Source organism: Cynara cardunculus (genome assembly GCF_001531365.2).
Source record: "Cynara cardunculus var. scolymus isolate 2C chromosome LG 5, CcrdV1, whole genome shotgun sequence".
NCBI classification, from domain to species: Eukaryota; Viridiplantae; Streptophyta; class Magnoliopsida; order Asterales; family Asteraceae; genus Cynara; species Cynara cardunculus.
In genome coordinates, this window is record NC_037532.1 from 10,018,855 (window position 1) to 10,028,448 (window position 9,594).

Below are 9,594 nucleotides of genomic sequence, written 5' to 3' on the forward strand. Positions count from 1 at the left end.
CGTGTTTGTGACTAAATGACCCATTCCAGACAGATAATTTATGAGATCTCATTTCTTTCAGTGTTGCATGTTTTCAGAAATTGCATGCTACTTGGTACAATGTTTACAAGTTGAATGTATGACGTACAATGTTTTTATACACGAAAACCATGAACTCACTGAGCTTTATAAGCTGACTATAGTATGCATCTCAGGCCCAGGTAGTTCGAGGACGGATAAAGGCAAAGGACATGCTTAGAGTGTTGCTTATTATTATCTCATTTTAGTCTTTTGTCTAAGATGCGCTGTAATGATCTTTTGTAATTTAACCCCAAGAGAAGGTGGGTTTGAACTTAAGTTAAAAATTCTGATGATTTAAAGACTTCCGCTGTAATAGTTAAATGGTTTTAATTTAGCCATTACTTTGGTGTATTTATTAAGGAAATGTTTCAGATCACGTAACATCTCTCTTGATCAAAAAAAAAAAAAAAAAATGAGGGTGTTACAATGCTAAAGGAGACGGTGTATATTCAGCAACCCCAAGGATTTATCAAGAAAGGCGAGGAGCATAAAGTGTGCAAATTGAAGAAGGCTCTTTACGGCTTAAAACAGGCACCGCGTGCGTGGTTCAATCGAATTGAACAATATTTTTTGAAAGCAGGCTTTGAAAAGAGCAAATTTGATCACACTCTTTTTATCAAAAGGCAAACTACATGAACTGTTATAGTAAGTCTTTATGTGGATGACTTGATTTACACAGGAGATAACCCACAGATGTGCATGGAGTTCAAAAATTCAATGATGTTGGAATTTGATATGACTGGTTTGGGAAGAATGAAATATTTTTTGGGGGTTGAAATAAATCAAGAGGCAAGAGGAATTAGTTTGTATCAACAGAAGTATGCTAAGGAAGTGTTGGATCGATTCAATTTGTGGGAATGCAATGGAGTCAAGAACCCAATTGTGCCGGGAACAATAGTAACTAAAGCTGGCGTGGGCAAGAAGGTGGATGACATCATGTATAAATGGCTCGTGGGCAGTCTAATGTATCTCACGGTCACGAGACYAGATCTCATGTACGCTGTGAGCTTCATTTCAAGGTTTATGGCAGACCCTCGTGAAGAGCATTTGTTGTTAGCCAAACGAATTCTAAGGTACGTGAAAGCAACTTACAACTTTGGGATGTTTTATGAAAGGTGTGATGAAACAAAATTAGAAGTATTTACGGATAGTGATTAGGCAAGAGACTTGGAGGATAGAAAATGTACTTCAGGCTATGCATTCGTTTTAAGTAATGCTGCTATTTGTTGGAGTTCAAGGAAGCAAGAAATAGTCACACTCTCTTCCACAGAAGCAGAATATGTGGCTGCCACTGCTTGTGCATGTCACTGTGTATGGCTCAAAGGATTAATAGAAGAGTTAAAGAATGATTCGGTTGGTACGGTTAACATTATGTGCGATAATAGTTCTACTATAAAACTGACAAAAAATCCAGTCATGCATCGAAGAACAAAGCATATAGATGTTCGGTTTCACTATCTTAGAGATTTGGTAAGTGAAGGAAAGGTGCAGTTAGTGTTTTGCTCATCTGCGAATCAAGTTGCTGACATTATGACCAAGCTAGTTAAGTTGGAGGTGTACGAGAAAATGCGAGATTTGCTTGGAGTAAGGAAAATCGAAATGTAAACTGAATGGGAAACCATTTTCAGTTTAAGGGAGGGTTTATTATGGGTTTTTTTATGTTAGATTGAATAAGTCTTATGTTGCATGAGATTCGGATATATTCATGCACGTGGGTAGACGATAGACTAGTTCTCTTGGTTGTTTTTAGTATTCCTAGTTTTCTGCTGATTTTATGGTTTACGTTTGTTTTCGTTAGTTCTTGTAAGCTATTTATAGCATGCTTCATTTAATGAATAAACTACCAGATATTGAGTGATTCAATTGTGTTCTACTATATACCATTACAAGTTTTAGGTCCACGACCACCGCAAGCATACAATGTCGAAACCGCATCCAATTATGTTCCAACAAACATTGAGTCCGCTTTGCACACAATGACATTACGGCCCCCGAATAACCAGTGGTTCACGGATGCGAGCGTCACGTCTTACATGACTTGGGTCAAGGTACACTTTTTCATGTTAATATTAAATCATCATATTATAGTTGGTAATGGTCATTCTCTTTCCAATTATGGCTACTAGTATGACAAAATTTCCTTCTTCTTATCCTTCATTTACTTTGAATAATGTTCTCCTTGTTTCTGGTTTAATTAAGAATCTCGTTTCTGTAAAACAATTCACAGAAGACAATTCAGTTTCAGTCAAATTTGACCCAACTGGTTTTTCTGTGAAGGATGTAATGTTGGGTACCATTCTAATGAGATGTGATAGTCACAATAACCTTTACCCACTCCAGCCAAATCGTCATTATATTCCCTCTACGTTTGCTGCTTTTTCCTCTTCTCGATGGCATGGTCATTTGGGACACCCCGAGGATAACATTTTGAGCAATCTTATTTCTAGTCGTTTGATTTCTAATGTGAACCATTTGTCTATTTCGTGTATTTGTCATTTATGTCAGTTAGGCAAACATAATCAATTACCGTTTTCCCCGTCTACGTCGATAACTACATCACCGTTTGAAATAATTCATAGTGACCTATGGACTTCACTTGTTTTGAGCACAAGCGGTTACAAATATTATTTATTGTTTCTTGATGATTATACAAACTTTGTTTGGACATTTCCGATTGCCACAAAGTCAAAATCTTTTTCCATGTTTCAACGATTTTACAATTATATACGTACTCAATTTAAACAGAACATCAAACAATTCCAATGTAATGGACGGGAATTTGATAACACAGTGTTTCGACAATTTTGTTACGATCATGGAATCCATCTTCATTTTTCTTGTCCTTATACCTCATCTCAAAACGAAAAAGCGGAACACAAACTACAAACACTCAATAAGATTGTTCGGACCTTACTCCTTCATTCTCACACTCCATCTTCTTTCTGGCCATACGCACTCCAGACTGCTACCTATCTTCATAATACTCTTCCGAGCAAAACACTAAAATACAACTCACCGACTACTTGTTTGTATTACAAAACTCCTATGTACTCTCATCTCCGTGTTTTTGGGTGTTTGTGTTATCCGCATAATCCCATGTCCACAATTCACAAACTCGAACCAATATCTACGCCTTGTGTCTTTATGGGATTTCCCCAAAATCATCGTGGGTATTAATGTTTTGACATGTCTTCCAGCAGGTTCATTATTTCTCGACATGTTACCTTCAATGAAAACGTCTTTCCTTTCTCAAAACTCCCCACCCAATCAGAAACCTATGACTTCTTAAACGCTCCACTTCACCCCCTTTTTCATGATCATCTCACACAAACACCACCTTTATCCTTTCCTGTTATTCCGTCTATGCCACCTGCTCCTTCGAATCGAACCCCTTCTTAAGTCCAGCCAACTACCCAACCAACTACTGTCGATCAAAACCCTCTTGTCACCCCAACGCCACGACCTCGTCATTCCATGACCACCCGCGGTAAAGCGGCTATCACCAAACCGAATCCCAAATATGCTCTTAATGTAAATGGCCCTTCTATTTCTTCTCTTCCCACTTCTCACGTCAACGCCCTCCAGGACCGTAATTGGACTAGTACTATGAATGATGAATTCAATGCACTTATTAAAAACGACACTTGGGAACTTGTACCTCGACCACCTGATGTCAATGTTATACGATGCATGTGGGTATTTACTCATAAGTTTCTATCTAACGGGGTGCTTAAACGCCATAAGGCTAGATTGGTTGTTAATGGCAGGTCAACAGATTGGAATAGATTGCCACGAGACATTCTGACTAGTGTCTAAGACGGCTATTATACGAACTGTCTTAAGCCTTGATCTTTCTAAAAAAATGGGATATTCATCAGCTTGATGTCAAAAACGCATTCTTACATGGGATTCTTCACGAAACCATTTTTATGCATCAACCTCCCGGGTTCAAGAATGCTCGGTTTCCCGACCATGTCTGTCGTTTAAAGAAGTCCTTATATGGTTTGAAACCCCCCCCCCGGGGTACGTGGTACACTCGGTTTGCCTCATTTGTCTCGACAATCGGCTTTTCTCACAGTCGGTCAGATAATTCATTTTTTATTTATCAGCGAGGAAACAATATGGCTTACTTATTATTATATGTCGATGACATTATTCTAACTGCCTCTTCTGATAGTCTTTGTCAATCGATCGTTTCAAAGCTTAGTTCCGAGTTTGCTATGAAAGATCTTGGCCGACTTCATTATTTTTGGGGAATTTCGGTTGCTCATAATAAACAGGGGTTATTTCTTTCTCAAACGAAATATGCTACCGAAATCTTGGAGTGTGCCAACATGTCATCCTGCAACCCGTGTTACACTCCCGTGGACACACATGTAAAGCTTAGTACGTCATCAGGACCGCCCGTTGTTGATCATCTTTTGTACCGAAGTCTGGCTGGCACTCTTCAATATTTGACATTCACCCGCCCGGAAATCTCTTAAGTTGTTCAACATGTCTGTCTGTTTATGCATGATCCACGGAAATCACATTTTCAAACCCTACGTCGGATTTTACGCTATTTTCATAGCATGTTGGATCTCGGGTTACATTTGACAGCCTCCGCCCCGTGCCTACACCGACGCAGATTGGGGCGGGTGTCCGGATACTCGCTGATCAACTTCAGGGTATTGTGTGTTCTTAGGTAATTCTCTCATCTCTTGGTCCTGAAAGAAACGTCTCAAGATCTAGTGCAGAGGCGGAATATCGGGCGGTTGCAAATGTGGTTTCTGAAACATGCTGGTTAAGGAATCTTCTACTCGAACTTCATTGTCCGATTGACAAGGCTACACTCATTTATTGTGACAACGTGAGCTCAATGTACCTTTCCAGTAATCTGGTCCAACACCAACGCACCAAGGACGTAGAACTAGATATTCATTTTGTTCGAGAGAAGGTGACCCACGGCCAAGTTTGGGTTCTCCATGTACCATCTCGGTACCAGTTTGATGGTATGTTTACAAAAGGTCTACCACGAGTTCTGTTTGAAGAATTTTGATCCAGTCTCAGCATTGGCGGATCCCCGGCTTTGAGTGTGGGGGAGTATTAGCCAAAGATTTGCACAAGTTATCTTCTCATATTATAAACTTTCCAGCTATTCAAGTTCTCAAGGTGGAAAGATGATGATTCAAGGTTTCAAGGAGGCCGTTCATGCCCTCGAGGCGTTGCATCTATACAAGTTGCTCCATATCTTGATCTGTCGATAGATTCGTCACATCAGACGACGATTCAAGGTTTCAATTGCATTTCTCGATCTCTCCACCGATTCTTCATATCAGATGACAATTCAAGGTTTCAATGTTGCTCCATCTCCCAATCGATTCTTCATATCTATGAAATTGTAAGGATCACGGATAGATTGTTATTGCTTCTCAAGAATTTCTTCAAATTTTATTGAATTTTCCAAAGAATTTATGGAAAATCTTGAAGAACTCCATAAATGTAGGGTTTACCTTTCTACTGGGGTTCTTTCTGTGGTGTATTTGCATCAAATTCTATTGATTATATGAATGACGATAAGGTTTTTGCAAAGCAAGATTCATATCATTCAATCTGGAACTATCCTCTGATATCCCTTTTATTCATTATCATTCAATCTGGAACCATGCATATGTTACAGAAGTGCATTAGCAGATCAACAGTTTAATATGATATAATACCTGGTGTGAAATGAGATAAAACTCTCATCTTAAAGAAATCTACCATTTGCAGAGTTGCACAGTTTATCTTGGCATGATGGGCTATAAATTTATTAGGGTTCTGAATATGTATATCCATCTTAAGGGGCCGTTTATCAAACGGTTATCTGGGTAAGCGCTTACCAAGTCACATTATTTTTCTGGATGAATATGGTAAGGTTCAAGAATCTTACCCGTTAAGAGCGAGACAAGGACCAAAAGTCTTATCGGGTGAGGGCGACGACTCTTACCACGGTAAGCGCTTACCGGGTAAATTGTTGCATATGATGTCGTTTTGGTGGACTAAAATCTTACCCAATAAGTAAATAATAGTGTTAAATTTTACCGAGTAAGTGTTTGGTAAGTGTTTTTAGTTCCAATCAAAGTTTTGCTTACTTCCTGAGTTTTTTATATAGTTACAATAAGTAATGTTGTAGATAAAATTAGGTTCTTTCACATTATTCTTGCAGATCCCATACATGTTTCCAGGAGTTGTTCTTGCAAGTGCTATTTGAGTGTGTGAGTAAGAACATGCTAATTAGTGACAGATTAGTGACGGATTACTCTAATTTCCATTAAAAATAATAAATAATAAATAAAATACACGCGTCTGTCGTTGATCCATGGCTAATTTGTGACGGATTACTCTAATTTCCATTTAAAAAAAAAAATACATATGTTCGTCGCTAATCAGGCCGAAATGGAGTCTGAACGCCATTAGGCTGAGCTGTGGTCCGAATGGAAGAGAAGGGAGACCGAGATGGAGGTCGAACAGAAGAGTAGGGCATATCTGAACCAGTTAGTCGAATAGATCTCTTTATCATAACATTTTGCTGCGTTTACGAGGTAGTCAGGATACATTTTCCCCCCCTCCTGGCCCTCCCGGTAGTTTGATTGTTATTTAATTAACATTCGAATATTAAATTGTATGAATTTGGTTATTTTTAATTTGTTGTACAGTTTTGATTTGTTATTTTTATGGGCAGCTTTTGTATAAAAATACAAGAAATCTGTAATTTTAATTTACGATTCTTAAAATTTTATAAAATCGTCGACGGAAAAGTCGCTGCTAAAATATTTGCTAATTTGTTGCTGATATCTCCATCGCTGACAGCTTCCGTCGCTAATCCATCTCTAATGGTACAGTTTTAGCGGCACGTTACTATAACATCGCTAGCTGACAACTATCGCAAAAGAAAACCGACTTTGAAGACCAGACATCGGAGAGCATGTGTCACGCTTTGAATGACCCCTTTTGACTTTGCTTTTATGAACTCTTGGTTATTGTACTTCGGACACTTTATCCGTTTTGTTTTGTGTTCCCGTTTTGGAAGCATCGGATAGATTCATTTTCTAAGACATTCGATGTTGAATTCAATTCAGCTGCTACTTTATAAGCTCAAGTACGTGTTTGTGAAGCGAATAAATTTCTAGACTTTTGGTTAAGAGTTCTCATTTATGGTTTAATGCAATAAGTTCTTCGGTCCTTACACAACACATTTTTTCTCTGGCCATTTACTTTTCAAGTCATTTACATTTATGTCATTTACTCTAGGGGTGCTCAAAAACCCGATTAACCTGATCAACTCAACTCAACCCAACCCAAAGCGAAATAACTCAACCCGAAGCAATCCGATGTTTAATCGAGTTGTAAAATTGTCAAACCATAGGTATTGGGTTGATCTTGGGTTGAACCCAACCCAACCCGATGAACCCAATATTCTTTTATTTCTTGGATTTAGTATGATTGTTGAACTTCTATTAATATATACATTAGACAATTACACTATCATTTAGGCTTTTCATATACACATATTTTCAATCTATTCACATCTCTATATAATCATTCGTATATATGTTCAGTAACTGTGAACATATATATGTAAATTGAGAAAATTAACTGAATGTGATATACGTAAGAAGTATGGATAAGTTGTATCAAATGGTTGATGATGAAAAAGAAATTATGAGTAGATAAATAACATATTCTAGGTTAGAAGAATATTGTAATGTACCAAAGTATCAACCCGACTAACCTGACCAACACGTACGGGTTGGGTTGCACTTTGGTTCCGGTTGGGTTGGGTTAAGATTTTTTAAACCGTAAGCATTGGGTTGAGTTGTTCAAATGTCTTCAACCCGGTCAACCGAACCCATGAACACCCTACCCTTAAGCATTTACATTTGAGTCATTTACATTCATTTCTTTAATTTATATTTGCAAAGCGATGTTGGGGTAATCATCCTATCTTGGGTATAAGTGGATAATTGTTTTCACAATCGTTATCAACCCCATTATTCACTTCATTTATTGATGTTTCATCTAATGATTTTTGACAAATTGACACATGTTATTTCATTATGCAATTGATACACAAAACCTATATGGAAAGAAAGATAAGTTTAATACCATGCTTGAATTTGTACTCATCGTTGATATGATGAGGGTACTGGCAGTGAGTGTCTAACTGCACTTCGTAAGAAAGTCATTCAATCCAATAGTGTGATGTTGAGAACTATTGTTGCAGTAACCTATGTTATGTTCTAGCAAGGTTCTATTGTACTTGAGCTGAAATCGCAACCAGATCTTACACCCAAGATTTTCTTTAATTATTGTCATATCTCATTAGTTATTAACTCTTGCACAAAGAATTGCTTCGAATCCACCATCTAAAATCCTCATCTAAATTTGACTTTCTCAACCTCTTATTTTTCATTTGTCATGATACTTGATAAATATTACTTGAATTAGACGACACTGGTGAGACATGTATACTTGCATGACTTACTGATTGTTGTATCCTTTTTATGGGTTATACTTTCCATCGACCAATGGCCTCTACCTTGGCTAGCTGATAAGCAAGCTCATTGAGCTAGCTTTTGGTCTAGCCTTTGATCTTGGTTGGGCTAAATTCATTGTTTAGTTTGATTTTGGCCCGAAATTCAACTTCAAACTCAATTTTTTTCACATATAAAGAAATTCACCATCATATGTAATCATCATACAATAGGTTAACACAATTTAGATAACTACTTAGACTAATTTCTTATTGGCTTTTCACACGAAAATAAACCAAGACTTTGATGGTTTCTTGATGCCACAAATGCCATGTTTCTACTACTAAATTATGTCTAAACATCTTAGGGTGCATTTGGTTTGCAGGATTATTTTTGAAGGATTTGAATTTGATGGAGGGATTTGGATTTGTAGGGATCAGATTGTAATGGATTTGAAATCCTTTTGTGTGTTTGGTTTGTAGGATTTAGAATGGATTTGAAATTCATTCATTTATAAATCATGTTTGGTTCGTAGGATTTGGATTGAGATTTAATTACGATGGCAGGTACTACTTCCATGGCTATTACGCCAGTCGCCACAGTTTCACCGACTTATCTAAACTACCATTGTACACTACCCATTCTTGAACACTATTCTTATCATCACCGCCAAACATTTGACTGGAGCAGTGTGGTCGGTTAACGCTGAGAGTAGAGTTGTTCATGGGCGGAATGACCCGTTAGACCTGGCTCATCCGGCCGCTAGAAATACGGGATTGGACAACCATTATCGATAAAATGGACGGACCTGGTTTTGTTCGTTAAAATTAACGGATAAACATAGGCAATGTAAAAAAAATATGGACAGGCCCACCCAACCCCTTTTTTTGGTAATTAATATTTTTTTACCATTAATTAAATACAACATATTTTAAAATTAAAGTATTAAAGTTATAAGATGAGAGTTAGGACTCTTTGGTTTTTCTTAAGAACGCAAAAGCTCAATATTATATTTGTTAGCATCTTATGTCAAAAGTCT